The sequence below is a fragment of the Pleurodeles waltl genome, chromosome 4_2 (assembly GCF_031143425.1).
Source record: "Pleurodeles waltl isolate 20211129_DDA chromosome 4_2, aPleWal1.hap1.20221129, whole genome shotgun sequence".
In the NCBI taxonomy this organism is placed as follows: Eukaryota; Metazoa; Chordata; class Amphibia; order Caudata; family Salamandridae; genus Pleurodeles; species Pleurodeles waltl.
The window spans coordinates 235,424,279-235,442,455 of NC_090443.1; positions in this window are offsets into that span (position 1 = coordinate 235,424,279).

Below are 18,177 nucleotides of genomic sequence, written 5' to 3' on the forward strand. Positions count from 1 at the left end.
GTAGTGCACATAAGAAAGTGACCGATAAGATAGGGCAAGGTAATGTTCTTGCAGACTGCGTAGCACGTGAGACTGCGATGCAGCGAAGTACTACTTCTATGTATGTAGTGAAATCACAAGCTGAACGTTGGCATAATGCTAGACAAGGCGTATTAGATATACAGAAATCTGCTTCTGTGAAAGAACGTGAGCAATGGTCTGGAGATGGAGAATTGGATGATGAGGGCTGTTGGTGGAATAAGCAGATGGATAAATGGAAATTGCCTATAGCTTTTGTACAACCTACGGTTCAGATGGCACATGGGCTGGCACATGTTGGAGCTTCAACAATAACAAAGTTGCTTACGCAAGTTTGGGAGCATCCAGAAATTTCCAGTACAGCTAAGAGAGTAATACAGTCTTGGTTGATCTGTTTACAATACAATCCTGGAAAAGGGACACGTACTCCTGCGGGAGGGTTTGCTACACCAACTGCACCTTTTGAAGTTCTACAAATGGATTATATTCAGCTTGAACGCTGCAACAATTTAAAATATGTCTTGGTGGTGGTATGTGCCTTCAGTAAATGGATAGAGGCGTACCCCACAAAGGATAATACTTCCATTACCACAGCGAAGGTGCTTTTGAAAGAATTTTTCCCTAAGTTTGCTGTTTGCAGACTTTTATGGAGTGATAACGGACCTCATTTTGTTGGGGAAGTTATTAAGTATGTCCTGAAAGGATTAGGGATCAAACAGAAGTTCCATGCGGTTTTCCACCCACAATCAGCAGGGTTGGTGGAAAGGTATAATGCTACTTTGAAGCTGAAGTTAGCGAAGATACAGGCTTCCACATCCTTAACTTGGCCGGATGCAATACCGTTGGCATTATTGTCTATTAGGTCAGTGCCACACTCTCGACTCGGCCTTAGCCCATACGAAGTGGTATTTGGGAGGCCAATGAACATTTGGGGAGTTCCTAAGCCAAAATCTGTATATGATGTACCTTGTGTCCTGATGAATGATTATTTGGCACAGTTAACCAACAATTTGGTTTCTATTCATCAACAGGTTCGAGAAGCACTTCCTGACAGATCTACAGGTGAAGGCCATGAACTCCGACCTGGTGACCAGGTGATGATTAAGTCCTTTGAAAGATCAAGCAGCTTGGAACCAAGGTGGCGAGGCCCAGAACAGGGGCTCCTTGCGACAAGGACAGCAGTTCGAGTGACAAACCGAAAGAATTGGGTCCATAGTACTCACTGCAAGAGAGTGCTACCTACCTTGGTGGAACCTGCTGTGCTGACCGATCATCAAGAGATTTTGACTACGGAGAAAGGCCGTGCTATATCACCTGACGAATCTGCAGAAGTCTTCCTAGACCATACGACTTCTGGAGTGTTGCGATATAATTTTAGACCAAGGAAAGAATCTGAATTTTTTTTTTTTTAAACTGGTCGAGCTACCGCCCTGGGTTAGTGAAACGGAGAGCCAATGTGGCAAGGGGGGGGATGGATCAGCCATGTATTAGAGTAGTGACACCCATCTTGGCCCGTGGTGAAGAAATCAGCGGCTGCCCAGGGATAAGCGATCCAACGATTGTTTTGAATTCATTTCTAAAAGGGTCGATTATCACTGTTGCTAAAATGAATAACAAACTGATTATTAGTACTATGGGGTTTGTTGTTGTTTTGGTGGCTATAGCAATAATCACCTGGTTTGTTGAAAAGAAGGCTCCTGCTCGTGAGTTTTTTGTTGCCACTACTCCAGTACCAGAGGATCACTATTACTTTACGCTTCCCTATCAGTAGCAGACGCACTGTCAATCGTACTTCAATAATACTTTCATTCAGATGTTGCATCATACTCATAATGCTACAAATACTACTAACTGTTGGGTATGTGGAATGATACCTGCGCATCAAAAGAAAGGAGGAACTCCTTTCATTCCTCTTCCTTTTTCACACAATGGTTCTTGTCAAGTTTGGTACACGCTTTTGTTTGCATCTGGAAAATGTACAGAGTGCGGACTTCTTTTTTGCCTTAATAAATTATGCTACCAAGACAAAGATGGGTATCCCCAAGCCAAAGGAACTAAATGGGAATGGGAAGAGTATCAACCGGACAATGTTTCAATACCATGGTGGTCATTCTGACCCTGGCGGTCTTTGACCGCCAGGGCGGAGGACCGCGGGAGCACCGCCGACAGGCCGGCGGTGCTCCAATGGGGATTACGACCGCAGCGGTAAAGCCGCGGTCGGACCGGCACCACTGGCGGGGTCCCGCCAGTGTACCGCGGCCCCATTGAATCCTCCGCGGCGGCGCAGCTTGCTGCACCGCCGCGGGGATTCCGACCCCCCCTACCGCCATCCAGATCCCGGCGGTCGGACCGCCGAGATCCGGATGGCGGTAGGGGGGGTCGCGGGGCCCCTGGGGGCCCCTGCAGTGCCCATGCCACTGGCATGGGCATTGCAGGGGCCCCCGTAAGAGGGCCCCTACATGTATTTCACTGTCTGCTGCGCAGACAGTGAAATACGCGACGGGTGCAACTGCACCCGTCGCACAGCTTCCACTCCGCCGGCTCGATTCCGAGCCGGCTTCATCGTGGAAGCCTCTTTCCCGCTGGGCTGGCTGGCGGTCTGAAGGAGACCGCCCGCCAGCCCAGCGGGAAAGTCAGAATTACCGCCGCGGTCTTTCGACCGCGGAACGGTAACCTGACGGCGGGACTTTGGCGGGCGGCCTCCGCCGCCCGCCAAGGTCAGAATGAGGGCCCATATGTCTTCACAAATATAAGAGACTCTGACAAGAAAGAACAATTTGTGATTTCTGTTACAAAAACTAAAGCAGATTTATGTATACGTAGCATTGGGCGAATTCCAGTAGGGATAAGCGATTGTACCTTGATTTTAACTATTGAGGGTGTAAATAATAGTAGTTTTACAGCTTCTCATAATACATATTTTGTTTGTGGTAACTATGGATATTACCAACTACCTGTTGGGTGGTCAGGTGTGTGTTATGTATCTTTTCTATTACCCCCTGTGTTTTTGGCCCCTGCATCATATCACCGAGATTTTAAACTGTTCAATGACATCATTAACAATAGATATAAAAGGGCAATAAGTACAAATGAGGTAGACCAAACGGATACTAGCCTGCAACAATATGTTGATATTAATTTAGGGTTGTTCCCCTTTGTGGGTGGTGTGTTAAACGGTAGGAAAGTGAGACGATTGACTAGGGTTGTGGAAGCTGTTACCAATCAGGCAGCTCTGGCACTTGGGAATATTACTGAGGAGCTCCAAATTGCGAGGATTGTAGCGCTCCAAAATCGTATGGTACTAGATGTGATATTAGCTGACCGAGGTGGTGCATGTCGCATCATCGGTAGTAGTTGCTGTGTTTTCATTCCTGATTACTCACCTTCAGTATATGATGCAATATCTAAATTGCATAAAATTGCTGCTGAAATCCACACAGAGACTGGTACTTGGACTTTTTCTGGATGGTTTTGGGCTCTTGTTTCCGCCTGGGGCTGGAAACTACTGACTATCCTCTGTGTAATGATTGCAATATTTTTCACATGCTGTATCTGTATTCAGTGTGGTCCAATGTTCTGCTCCATGTGTATTACTGCTTGTATGCCTACCAAAAGAAATATTACAGAAATGAAAGCACAACATATGTTAGATAAGGAAATAGCTGAAATGATGAGCATAAATATACACAATGAATATTTAGATTATCCTAGAAAGATGAATGTCTTCAGCTAATGCTGAAAGGGTCGTCTGTTGTAGTTTAGCAGTGATTAGATTAAGCATTAGCAGAAGACATCTTGTATTTAGTAACTATTGTGAACATTTCGCAGAATCCATTTTGTATTCATGGCAGCCATTTTCTCTACCACATGCTGCCATATGCTCACCATGTGCTCTGTCCTACCTTTCTGTTAACTACTCTTGAAAATCTGCCTAGTGACAAGTTATATTTAGCATCTCCCACTTTCGCACATGCCCAGTAAGGTCTGCAGCTGTTAGTCCTTGAAAACTGTTAGCCCCTCCTACCTGTCGACTGTGCATTTCCACATGACCTTACATGTATGCAAGTCTTGCTTCTATAATTGTACCACCTCCTTTTAGCCCCTGCGTGGGTATAAAAGGACCATGCTCTCTCAGTTCAGTGTGCTACTTCAGACATTACCTAAGGGTGCTGTTTGAACTGTAGTACCACCTCATGAGGTTTAATAAACTTTGGGGGTGATTCTGACCCCGGCGGTACAAGACCGCCGGGGCCAGGGTCGGCGGGAGCACCGCCGACAGGCCGGCGGTGCCCCGCAGGGCATTCTGACCGCGGCGGTTCGGCCGCGGTCAGAAGAGGCAAACCGGCGGTCTCCCGCCGGTTTACCGCTCCCCTTAGAATCCCCCATGGCGGCGCAGCTTGCTGCGCCGCCATGGGGGATTCTGACAGCCCCTACCGCCATTCTGTTCCTGGCGGTTCGCCCGCCAGGAACAGGATGGCGGTAGGGGGTGCCGCGGGGCCCCTGGGGGCCCCTGCCGTGCCCATGCCAATGGCATGGGCACGGCAGGGGCCCCCGTAAGAGGGCCCCGCAAAGTATTTCAGTGTCTGCTAAGCAGACACTGAAATACGCGACGGGTGCAACTGCACCCGTCGCACCCCTGCAACTCCGCGGCTCAATTCTGAGCCGGCGTCCTCGTTGCAGGGGCATTTCCTCTGGGCCGGCGGGCGCTCTTTTGGAGAGCGCCCGCCGGCCCAGAGGAAATGTCTAAATGGCCGCCGCGGTCTTCTGACCGCGGTGCGGTCATTCAGCGGCGGTACCTTGGCGGACGGCCTCCGCCGTCCGCCAGGGTCATAATCAGGCCCTTTGTCTTTTATTTCAATTTCTGTGCCAACTTCTTCCTACATGGTCTGAGGACTTTGTGCAGAGAAGGGTGAACCCCTTGCACTAGTAGGCCTTGCTGAGGCTTACTTCAACAAGGTTACCCCTAAGATGCCCTTGTCTAATATAGATTTTTTATTTTTTATTTTTTATATATAAGCTTATGCTGGGAATGTTGGTATGCTCCCAGGATCTCGGTGAGTGCCTCATGGAGAGTGGGTTCCCTGGGCCTGTTCTCCCCCTGTCGCACAGCAGTCCTCCCAGCTTCCCTGTTGTCCTGTGCCTCTGTCCCCTGAACCATGTGCCCACTGCCACTGCCCCCAGGTCCCTGCTGTTCATGGGGTGGTGGGTTAGCCTGGCTTCCCTGTAGTAGTGGACACACTGCTGCTTGACGTGTCCTGGTGACAAAGGTGTGGGCCTGCTGGGTGGGTGTTGTGCTGGTGTTTCCTGAGGGGGGAGGCTCTGTGGTGGCCTGTGCCAGTGTGAGGGGAACCGACTGTCCCGAGGTCCCAGATGGACCGGGATGGTCATCTAGATCCAGTTGGACAGAGCTGCTATCATCACTGTGGGCCTCTTCTGTGGGTGGAGTGGACATGTCTGGAATCTCCTGTCCGGTGACGTTGGGTAGGGGTCCTGCAGGGGTATAAAGGCATGATTATTGCATCTGTGTGTGCCATAGTGTGCAATGGGTGGGTGACCCTGTAACCCAGTGCTTACATTCATGTGTAGGACCTTGGGTGCTAATTGTTTAGGGGTCCGTGTGGGTATGTGTAGTGGCCATGCATTGGTGATGGGTGTCCATGCTTTTTTGTTGAATGCAGGGCCTGGTGTTGGTATGTGTGGTTTGTGACAGTGGGACATCTGTGACGAGTTGGAGTGATGGGGGAAGGGCGAGGGTGGGGTATGTGATAGCATGCAGGTAGGGTGTGGGATGTAATAGATAAGATTTGACTTACCAGAGTCCATTCCTCCTGCTACTCCTGCGAGGCCCTCAGGATGCAGTATAGCCAAGACCTGCTCCTCTGTTAGTTGTGGGGGAGGAGGTGGAGGTCCGCCGCCAGTCCTCTGAACCGTGATGTGGTGTCTTGAGGCCACAGGACGCACCTTCCCCTGTAGGTCATTGTAGGAGGCTGGCCTGGCTTGTAGTGGGTACCAAGGGGTACTTACACTCTGTACCAGGTCCGGTTATCCCTTATTAGTGTAGAACAGGTGTTTCTAGCAGCTTAGGCTGATAGAAGGTAGCTATAACAGAGCAGCTTAGGCTGAACTAGGAGACATGACATGCAAAGCTCCTACTATACCACTGGTGTCATATGCACAATATCATAAGAAAACACAATACACAGATATACTAAAAATAAAGGTACTTTATTTTTATGACAATATGCCAAAAGTATCTCAGTGAGTACCCTCAGTATGAGGATGCCAAATATACACAAGATATATGTACACAATACCAAAAATATGCAGTAATAGCAAAAGGAAGTAATGCAAGCAGTGTAAAATTACAATAGATTGCAATAGGAGCACATAGGTATAGGGGCAAAACACAAACCATATACTCCAAAAGAGGAATGTGAACAACGAATGGGCCCCAAACGTATGTGAGCTTGTAGAGGGTCGCTGGGACAGTAAAAAAAACAGTGAGGGTTCGAAAAATAGCCCACCCCAAGACCCTGTAAGGTAGGTGTAAAGTGCACCTACAACCCCCAGAGAGCACAGAAGTTGTGATAGGGGGATTCTGCAAGGAAAACCAACACCAGCAAAGCAACAACAGTGGATTTCCAGACCTGAGTACCTGTAAGAGAAGGGGACCAAGTCCAGGAGTTGCAACAGTGTTGAGAGTGGGCAGATGCCCAGGAAATGCCAGCTGAGGGTGCAAGGAAGCTGCCACCGGATGGGAGAAGCTTGGTGTTTTGCAAGAACGAAGAGGACTAGGAACTTCCCCTTTGGAAGATGGATGTTCCACGTCGTGAAGAAGCTTGCAAAGGTGTTCCTACGCAGAAAGACCACAAACAAGCCTTGCTAGCTACAAGGGTTGAAGTTAGGATTTTTGGATGCTGCTGTGGCCCAGGACGGACCAGGATGTCACCCCTTGGATGAGGAGACAGAGGGGGCGCCCAGCAAGTCAGGGAGCCCTCACAGAAGCAGGCAGCACCCGCAGAAGTATCGGATCAGGCACTTAGAAGAGGAGTGAACTGGAGTCCACCCGAAGTCAGAAAAGGGAGTCCCACGACACCGGAGGACAACTCAGAAGGTTGTGCACTGCAGGTTAGAGTGTCGGGGACCCAGGCTTGACTGTGCATGAAGGAAATCCTGGAAGAGTGCACAAGAGCCGGAGCAGCTGCAAATCACGCGGTACCCAGCAATGCAGTCTAGAGTGGGGAGGCAAGGACTTACCTCCACCAAACTTGGACTGAAGAGTCACTGGGCTGTGGGAGTCACTTGGACAGAGTTGCTGAGTTCCAGGGACCAAGCTTGTCGTGCTGAGAGGGGATCCAGAGGACCAGTGATGCAGTCTTTTGTTACCTGCGGTTGCAGGTGGAAGATTCCGTCGACCCACGGAAGATTTCTTCAGAGCTCCTGGTGCAAGAAGGAGGCAGGCTACCCCCAGAGCATGCACCACCAGGAAACAGTCGAGAAGCCGGCAGGATGAGCGATACAAGGTTGCTAGTAGTCGTCTTTGCTACTTTGTTGCGGTTTTGCAGGCGTCCTGAGCAGTCAGCGGTCGATCCTTTGGCAGAAGGTGAAGAGGGAGATGCAGAGGAACTCTGGTGAGCTCTTGCATTCGGTATCTGAAGAATTCCCCAAAGCAGAGACCCTAAATAGCCAGAAAAGGAGGTTTGGCTACCTAGGAAGGAGGATAGGCTAGTAAGAAAGGTAAGAGCCTATCAGAAGGAGTCTCTGACATCACCTGATGGCACTAGCCACTCAGAGCAGTCCAGTGTGCCAGCAACACCTCTGTTTCCAAGATGGCAGAGGTCTGGGGCACACTGGAGGAGCTCTGGGCACCTCCCCTGGGAGGTGCATGTCAGGGGGGTAGTCACTCCCCTTTCCTTTGTCCAGTTGCACGCCAGAGCTGGGCTGGGGGATCCCTAAACCGGCGTAGACTGGCTTATGCAGAGATGGGCACCATCTGTTCCCATCAAAGCATCTCCAGAGGCTGAGGGAGGCTACTCCTCCCCAGCCTTCACACCTATTTCCAAAGCGAGAGGGTGTCACACCCTCTCTCAGACGAAATCCTTTGTTCTGCCTTCCTGGGCCAGGGCTGCCTAGACCCCAGGGGGGCAGAAACCTGTCTGAGGGGGTGGCAGCAGCAGCAGCTGCAGTGCAAACCCTGAAAAGGCAGTTTGGCAGTACCCGGGTTTTGTGCTAGAGACCCGGGGGATCATTGAATTGTCTCCCCAATGCCTGAATGGCATTGGGGTGACAATTCCATGATCTTAGACATGTTACATGGCCATGTTCGGAGTTACCATTGTGACGCTACACATAGGTAGTGACCTATATGTAGTGCACGCGTGAAATGGTGTCCCCGCACTCACAAAGTCTGGGGAATTTGCCCTGAACAATGTGGGGGCACCTTGGCTAGTGCCAGGGTGCCCACACACTAAGTAACTTTGCACCCAACCTTCACCAGGTGAAGGTTAGACATATAGGTGACTTATAAGTTACTTAAGTGCAGTGGTAAATGGCTGTGAAATAACGTGGACGTTATTTCACTCAGGCTGCACTGGCAGGCCTGTGTAAGAATTGTCAGAGCTCCCTATGGGTGGCAAAAGAAATGCTGCAGCCCATAGGGATCTCCTAGAACCCCAATACACTGGGTACCTCAGTACCATATACTAGGGAATTATAAGGGTGTTCCAGTATGCCAATGTGAATTGGTGAAATTGGTCACTAGCCTGTTAGTGACAATTTGGAAAGCAGAGAGAGCATAACCACTGAGGTTCTGGTTAGCAGAGCCTCAGTGAGACAGTTAGTCATCACACAGGGAACACATACAGGGCACAGTTATGAGCACTGGGGCCCTGGCTGGCAGGGTCCCAGTGACACATACACTAAAACAACATATATACAGTGAAATATGGGGGTAACAGGCCAGGCAAGATGGTACTTTCCTACACAACCCCCCCCAAACGAAGGACAATACGACTAGCCATGACCTGATGAGTCTTCCTTGTCTAAGTGGAAATATCTGGAGAGTCCATCTGCATTGGAGTGGGTACTCCCAGGTCTATGTTCCACTGTATAGTCCATTCCCTGTAGAGATATGGACCACCTCAACAATTTAGGGTTTTCACCTTTCATTTGTTTTAGCCAAAGTAGAGGTTTGTGGTCTGTCTGAACAATGAAGTGAGTGCCAAACAGGTATGGCCTCAACTTCTTCAGTGCCCAGACCACAGCAAAGGCTTCCCTCTCTATGGCAGACCAACGCTTTTCTCTAGGGGTCAACCTCCTGCTGATAAAAGCAACAGGTTGATCGTGGCCCTTAGAATTGAGTTGTGATAAGACTGCCCCTACCCCTAATTCAGATGCATCAGTTTGAACAATGAATTTCTTGGAGTAAAATGGGCTTTTTAGGACAGGTGCAGTGCACATGGCCTGTTTCAGCTCCTCAAAAGCTTTCTAACAGCTAGCTGTCCACAATACCTTTTTAGGCATCTTCTTCGAAGTGAGATCATTAAGTGGGGCTTCTATGGAGCCATAGTTTTTAATGAATCTCCTGTAATACCCAGTGAGGCCTAGGAAGTCTCTCACCTGGGTCTGAGTTGTAGGGGGAACCCAATCCATGATTGTCTGGATTTTCCCTGAAGTGGTGCAATCTGTTCTCCACCTACCAGGTGTCCCAGGTAAACCACTTTCCCCTGCCCTATCTGACACTTTGAAGCCTTGATAGTGAGGCCTGCCTTTTGCAGGGCCTCCAAAACGTTCCACAGGTGGACCAGGTGATCATCCCAGGTGGAGCCAAAGACAGCTATATCATCCAGATATGCTGCACTAAAAGCCTCCAACCCTTGCAGGACTGTATTGACCAACATCTGAAAAGTGGCAGGTGCATTTTTCAAACCAAAGGGCATTACTGTGAATTGGTAGTGCCCTCCAATAGTCGAAAATGCAGTTTTTTTCCTTTAGCATCCTCTGATAACTTGATCTGCCAATACCCTGCAGTCAAATCAAAGGTGCTTAGATACTTGGCCGATGCCAGTGTATCTATGAGCTCATCTGCCCTGGGTATAGGGTGAGCATCAGTTTTTATTACCTGGTTGAGACCTCTGTAATCTACACAAAACCTCATCTCCCTTTTTCCATCTTTTGAGTGAGGTTTTGGTACAAGCACCACAGGAGAGGCCCATGGGCTTTCAGAATGTTCAACCACTCCTAGTTCAAGCATTTTCTGAACTTCTTGTTTTATGCAGTCCCTGACATGGTCAGGCTGCCTACAGATTTTAGTCTTGACAGGCATGCTGTCTCCAGTATCTATTGTGTGCTCACACCAAGATGTGGTGCCTGGCACAGTTGAAAAGAGTTCAGAAAACTGACCTAGGAGGTTTATGCAGTTGTCTTTCTGCTCAGCAGTAAGACAGTCTGCCAAAACTACACCTTCCACTAGAGCATCCTGTTCTGTGGAAGAGAAGAGATCAGGGAGAGGGTCACTCTCTTCTTCCTGTCCCTCATCTGTTGCCATGAGCAGGGTGAGATCAGCCCTGTCATAGTAGGGTTTTAGGCAGTGGACATGGAGCACCCTAAGGGGACTCCTGGCAGTGCCTAGGTGAACCAAGTAGGTGACCTCACCCTTCTTTTCAACAATGAGATGGGGTCCACTCCATTTGTCTTGGAGTGCTCTTGGGGCCACAGGCTCCAATACCCACACCTTCTGTCCTGGTTGGTACTGAATCAGAACAGCCTTCTGGTCATGCCATTGCTTTTGGAGCTCTTGGCTGGCCTGAAGGTTTTTCCTGGCCTTTTTCATGTACTCCGCCATTCTGGATCTTAGGCCAAGTACATAGTCCACGATATCTTGCTTAGGAGCTTTTAAAGGTTGTTCCCAACCCTCCTTCACAAGTGTTAGAGGACCTCTTACAGGGTGCCAAAATAGGAGTTCAAAGGGGCTGAAGCCCACTCCTTTCTGGGGTTCCTCCCTGTAAGCAAAAAGGAGGCAAGGTAACAGGACATCCCATCTCCTCCTGAGTTTTTCAGGGAGTCCCATTATCATTCCTTTGAGAGTTTTATTAAACCTCTCTACCAGTCCATTTGTTTGTGGATGATAAGGTGTGGTGAATTTGTATGTTACACCACATTTCTTCCACATGGCCTTCAAGTATGCAGACATAAAGTTGCTACCCCTGTCTGATACAACCTCTTCTGGAAAACCCAACCTGGCAAAGATTCCCCGGAGGGCTTTTGCCACTGCAGGTGCTGTAGTGGTCCTTAGAGGAATTGCTTCAGGATATCTTGTGGCATGGTCCACTACCACCAAGATAAACCTATTGCCTGAAGCAGTAGGAGGGTCAAGGTGGCCAACTATGTCAACCCCTACCATTTCAAAGGGAACCCCAACCACAGGTAGTGGAAAAAGGGGAGCCTTTGGAGCGCCACCAGTCTTGCCACTGGCTTGGCAGGTCACGCAAGACTTACAAAAATCATTTGTGTCTTCTGACATCCTAGGCCAGTAAAACAGGGGTACAAGCCTTTCCCATGTTTTGATCTGGCCCAAATGCCCAGCCAAGGGAATGTCATGTGCCAGAGTTAGGAGGAACTCTCTGTACTGCAGGGGAATGACCAATCTCCTGGCTGCTCCAGGTTTTGGGTCCCTTGCCTTTGTGTGCAAGAGGTTGTCCTCCCAGTAAACTCAATGTGAGTCACTGACATCCCCATTTTGCTGTTTTTATAGCTTGCTGTCTGAGACCCTCTAATGTGGGACAGTTTTGCTGTGCCATACTCAGCTCTTCCCTGGCAGGCCCCCCTCCACCCAAAAGTTCAGCAGTGTCTGCTGCCAGCTCCTCTGGTGAAGGTTCTGCACAGGGAGAAAATTCTTCTTCCTCAGAAGTTGAATCATCTGTAGAGGGAGGGATAGTGGGTAGGGATTTACCCTTGCTACCCCTAGCTTTAGGGAGCACTTGGTCCATTGTTCCAGGATCCAAGTCACCCTGTCCTTTTTGCTTTTTGGCCTGAGCCCTTGTCAAAGCAAAAATATGCACAGAAATGCCCAGCATTGCTGCATGAGCCTCCAACTCCACTTCTGCCCAAGCTGATGTCTCTAAATCGTTCCCCAGTAGACAGCCTACAGGTAAATCTGAGGCAACCACAACTTTCTTTGGACCAGTAACCCCCACCCAGTTGAGATTCACAACAGCCATGGGGTGGCTAAGAATGTTGTTATGAGCGTCTGTCACTTGTTACTGGTGACCAAGTAGGTGTTGTTCAGGGTGTACCAGTTTTTCTATCACCATGGTAACACTGGCACCTGTGTCCCTGTAGGCCTGAACCTCAACACCATTGATTAAGGGAAGTTGCTTGTACTTATCCATATTAAGGGGACAAGCAACCAAGGTGGCCAAATCAATGGCACCTTCAGAGACTAACACAGCCTCTGTGGTCTCCCTAACAAGACCAACCCCAACTAAATTACCAAAAGTGAATCCAGCTACTCCCTTGGATTGGCTATTAGTAGGTTTGCTCCCACCACCACTGTTATTACTAGGGGCACTAGAGGTTGCAGTAGGGGTTGTGTTAGTGGGAGGTTTGGTGTTTTTCTTTGGACAACTGGCATCAGTTGTCCAATGGCCTTTTACTTTACATAAATAACACCAAGGCTTTTTTACTTGATTAGAAGAGGATTTGGACCCGCCACCCCCACCAGAGTGTTTTTGTGGGCCTGATGAAGACTCATTTTTAGATTTGTCCCCACTCTTGTCAGAAGACTTACCATCCTTCTTCTTTCCATCCTTGTCACCCCATGTATGAACTTTTCTGTTCACTCTTGTTCTGACCCATTTGCCTGCCTTCTTTCCCAATTCTTGGGGAGAGGTCAGATCTAAGTCCACTAGATATTGGTGTAACAAGTCAGACACACAGTTATTCAGAATATGCTCTATCAGAATTAGATTATACAGGCTTTCATAGTCAGACACTTTACTGCCATGTAACCACCCCTCCAAGGCCTTCACTGAACAGTCAACAAAGTCTATCCAGTCTTGTGAGGACTCTTTTCTGGTGTCTCTGAACTTAATCCTGTATTGTTCAGTGGTTAAGCCAAATCCATCCAAGAAGTGCATCCTTCAAAACTGCAAAATTATTGGCATCACTTTCTCTAACAGTAAGGAGCCTATCCCTACCCTTTCCATTGAAAGATAGCCATAGGAGAGCAGCTCACTGCCTTTGAGGGACCCCCTGTACCATACAGGCCCTCTCAAGTGCAGCAAACCACTTGTTAATGTCATCCCCCTCCTTGTAAGGGGGATCTATCTTGTGCAGATTCCTGGATTCATGCTCTCTCACAGGATTGCTATCAGGAATACTGCTGCTGCCACCATGGGGTCCAAACCCCAACCTCTGTCTCTCCTTCTCCAGATCTAGGGATTCTCTGTCTAGAGCCAGCTGTTGCTGTTTAAGCTTCAGTCTGGTCTCTTCCACTCTCAACTTGTTGAGTTCCCTTTCTAACAATTTGTCTTCAGGGTGGGTGGGTTGGGAATGCTTGGACACAGAAGATATATTGGATTCAACAGAGGGAGACCTTCCCCTAACAGCTTGTACTCTAACAACCTGGCCTTCAGGAAGAAAAACATCCCTACTATGATGGGAGCTTCTATTACTACCAGCATTGCTGTGAGGTCTGCCAGGGGGCAGATTTGGAAGAGAACCCTGTACACCTCCCTCAAGGGGCACCCTGAGTCAGAGTGTGAGCTATCTCCTAACTTCTCAATTGAAGTGCCAGCTAGAGACTTATCATTCTCAATAAGCATGTTAAACAGAAATTCTCTAGAAGGGTTCTTTCCTACCACTAAACCTCTATTAATGCAGAGACTCCTTAGGCTCTTAAAGTTAAGATTGTCATATGTTGTATTTACCATTTTAAGAGAAGTTCCTACATCAGACATGATAGAAGAAGGTTTAGAGACAGTGAGTAGAGAAAAAAGTTTCAGGACTTTTTAAAGAACAGAAAAAAAACTTTTTCAAACTTTTAGAAAGTTTAGGAGTACTTTTCAGCACTCAGCAGAAAGTGTAAGCGAAGAAAAGCAAAACTTTTTGGTTAGGTGTACATACACTGAACTTGTTTTGTATATTATTCTCTTATGAAAAGTACAAAAATGACAAAGTGGTAAGTAGTTTCAAGTACTTATCCCACCGCTGCACAACCAATGTAGGAGGCTGGCCTGGCTTGTAGTGGGTACCAAAGGTTACTTACACTATGTACCAGGACCAGTTATCCCTTATTAGTGTAGAAGAGGTGTTTCTAGCAGCTTAGGCTGATAGAAGGTAGCTATAGCAGAGCAGCTTAGGGTGAACTAGGAGACATGCAAAGCTCCTACTATACCACTGGTGTCATATGCACAATATCATAAGAAAACACAATACACAGATATACTAAAAATAAAGGTACTTTATTTTTATGACAATATGCCAAAAGTATCTCAGTGAGTACCCTCAGTATGAGGATGCCAAATATACACAAGATATATGTACACAATACCAAAAATATGCAGTAATAGCAAAAGGAAGTAATGCAAGCAGAGTAAAATTACAATAGATTGCAATAGGAGCACATAGGTATAGGGGCAACACAAACCATATACTCCAAAAGTGGAATGCAAACCACGAATGGGCCCCAAACCTATGTGAGCTTGTAGAGGGTCACTCGGACTGTAAGAAAACAGTGAGGGTTAGAAAAATAGCCAACCCCAAGACCCTGTAAGGTAGGTGTAAAGTGCACCTACAACCCCCAGAGAGAACAGAAGTCGTGATAAGGGGATTCTGCAAGGAAAACCAACACCAGCAAAGCAACAAGAGTGGATTTCCAGACCTGAGTACCTGTAAGAGAAGGGGACCAAGTTCAAGAGTTGCGACAGTGTCAAGAGTGGGCAGATGCCCAGGAAATGCCAGCTGAGGGTGCAAGGAAGCTGCCACCAGATGGGAGAAGCATGGTGTTTTGTAAGAACGAAGAGGACTAGGAACTTCCCTTTTGGAGGACGGATGTCCCACATCGTGAAGAAGCTTGCAGATGTGTTCCCACGCAGAAAGACTGCAAACAAGCCTTGCAAGCTGCAAGGGTCGTGGTTAGGGTTTTTGGATGTAGCTGTGGCCCAGGAGGGACCAGGATGTCGCCCCTTGAATGAGGAGATAGAGGGGGCGCCCAGCGAGTCAGGGAGCCCTCACAGAAGCAGGCAGCACCCGCAGAAGTACAGGATCAGGCACTTAGAAGAGGAGTGAACTGGAGTCCACACGAAGTCAGAAAAGGGAGTCCCACGATGCCGGAGGACAACTCAGAAGGTTGTGCACTGCAGGTTAGAGTGTCGAGGACCCAGGCTTTGCTGTGCAGGAAGGAAATCCTGGAAGAGTGCACAGGAGCCGGAGCAGCTGCAAATCACGCAGTACCCTGAAATGCAGTCTAGCGTGGGGAGGCAAGGACTTACCTCCACCAAACTTGGACTGAAGAGTCACTGGACTGTGGGAGTCACTTGGACAGAGTTGCTGAGTTCCAGGGACCAAGCTCGTCGTGCTGAGAGGGGATCCAGAGGACCAGTGATGCAGTCTTTTGTTGCCTGCGGTTGCAGGGGGAAGATTCCGTCGACCCACAGGAGATTTCTTCAGAGCTCCTGGTGCAAGAAGGAGGCAGGCTACCCCCAGAGCATGCACCACCAGGAAACAGTCGAGAAGCCGGCAGGATGAGCGATACAAGGTTGCTAGTAGTCGTCTTTCCTACTTTGTTGCGGTTTTGCAGGCGTCCTGAGCAGTCAGCGGTCGATCCTTTGGCAGAAGGTGAAGAGGGAGATGCAGAGGAACTCTGGTGAGCTCTTGCATTCGGTATCTGAAGAATTCCCCAAAGCAGAGACCCTAAATAGCCAGAAAAGGAGGTTTGGCTACCTAGGAAGGAGGATAGGCTAGTAAGAAAGGTAAGAGCCTATCAGAAGGAGTCTCTGACGTCACCTGATGGCACTGGCCACTCAGAGCAGTCCAGTGTGCCAGCAACACCTCTGTTTCCAAGATGGCAGAGGTCTGGGGCACACTGGAGGAGCTCTGGGCACCTCCCCTGGGAGGTGCAGGTCAGGGGAGTGGTCACTCCCCTTTCCTTTGTCCAGTTTCGCGCCAGAGCAGGGCTGGGGGATCCCTAAACCGGCGTAGACTGGCTTATGCAGAGATGGGCACCATCTGTGACCATCAAAGCATCTCTAGAGGCTGGGGGAGGCTACTCCTCCCCAGCCTTCACACCTATTTCCAAAGGGAGAGGGTGTCACACCCTCTTTCAGAGGAAATCCTTTGTTCTGCCTTCCTGGGCCAGGGCTGCCTGGACCCCAGGGGGGCAGAAACCTGTCTGAGGGATTGGCAGCAGCAGCAGCTGCAGTGCAAACCCTGAAAAGGCAGTTTGGCAGTACCCAGGTTCTGTGCTAGAGACCCGGGGGATCATGGAATTGTCTCCCCAATGCCTGAATGGCATTGGGATGACAATTCCATGATCTTAGACATGTTACATGGCCATGTTCGGAGTTACCATTGTGACGCTATACATAGGTAGTGACCTATGTATAGTGCACGTGTGAAATGGTCTCCCCGCACTCACAAAGTCTGGGGAATTTGCCCTGAACAATGTGGGGGCACCTTGGCTAGTACCAGGGTGCCCACATACTAAGTAACTTTGCACCCAACCTTCACCAGGTGAAGGTTAGACATATAGGTGACTTATAAGTTACTTAAGTGCAGTGGTAAATGGCTGCGAAATAACGTGGACGTTATTTCACTCAGGCTGCACTGGCAGGCCTGTGTAAGAATTGTCAGAGCTCCCTATGGGTGGCAAAAGAAATGCTGCAGCCCATAGGGATCTCCTGGAACCCCAATACCCTGGGTACCTCCGTACCATATACTAGGGAATTATAAGGGTGTTCCAGTATGCCAATGTGAATTGGTGAAATTGGTCACTAGCCTGTTAGTGACAATTTGGAAAGCAGAGAGAGCATAACCACTGAGGTTCTGGTTAGCAGAGCCTCAGTGAGACAGTTAGTCATCACACAGGGAACATATACAGGGCACACTTATGAGCACTGGGGCCCTGGCTGGCAGGGTCCCAGTGACACATACACTAAAACAACATATATACAGTGAAATATGGGGGTAACATGCCAGGCAAGATGGTACTTTCCTACAGTCATTCCACCTCTTCCTGATGTCATCCTGTGTTCTTGGATGCTGTCCCACTGCGTTGACCCTGTCCACGATTCTGCGCCATAGCTCCATCTTCCGAGCTATGGTGGTGTGCTGCACCTGTGATCCGAATACCTGTGGCTCTACCCGGATGATTTCCTCCACCATGGCCCTGAGCTCCTCCTCAGAAAACCTCGGGTGTCTTTGCAGTGCCATGTGGTGGTGTGGGTGATGTCTGAGGTGGTGTGTGTTGTGATGTGTGGGGTGATGTTTAGGGGTTTGTGGTGTTTTTGTGCGTGGATGTGTGATGGTGTTGTGTGCCTCTGTATGCTGGTGTTGTCTTTGCTGTGCTGTCTCTCTGGCCTTCGTCATAATTTTTGGTTTGTGGGTAATGTGGGTGTGTGTTTTATATTGTATCAGGTGTGTGTATTTGGAATTGTCCAATGTGGTAGTGTTTTGTAGATGTGTATATTTTGAGCATGGCGGTGTACCGCCAATGGAATACCGCGGTTGAAAGACCGCCGCGTGGATTCATGGGTCGTGATAGTGTGGGCGCATTCCTGTTGGCGTGACGGTGGAGGTTTTGTGTGGGTGTCTAGATTTTGGCGGATTCCGAGTTGTGGGTCGTAATACCTGTGCGTGGAATTCCGCGGCGGTGTGTTGGCGGTCTTCTGTACGGCGATAAGCGGCATTTACCACCAATGTTGTAATGAGGGCCATAATTTTGTTGTCTGAAGAATTTCAATTTAAAACCCTCTTTAATGGTAAAGTCAGATTTTAAGTCACAATTCTGAAAATGTGACTTTGAGAAAGTTTTCATTTTTTTGCCCTAACCATTTGGTGCCTACAGCCTGTTTTCTGGGTCACGTGACTTGGTGTAGTTAGCCTTTGGGGATTCCTCCCAGACAGCCACATGAAAGAGAGCCAGCGTGTTGGAAGGATTGG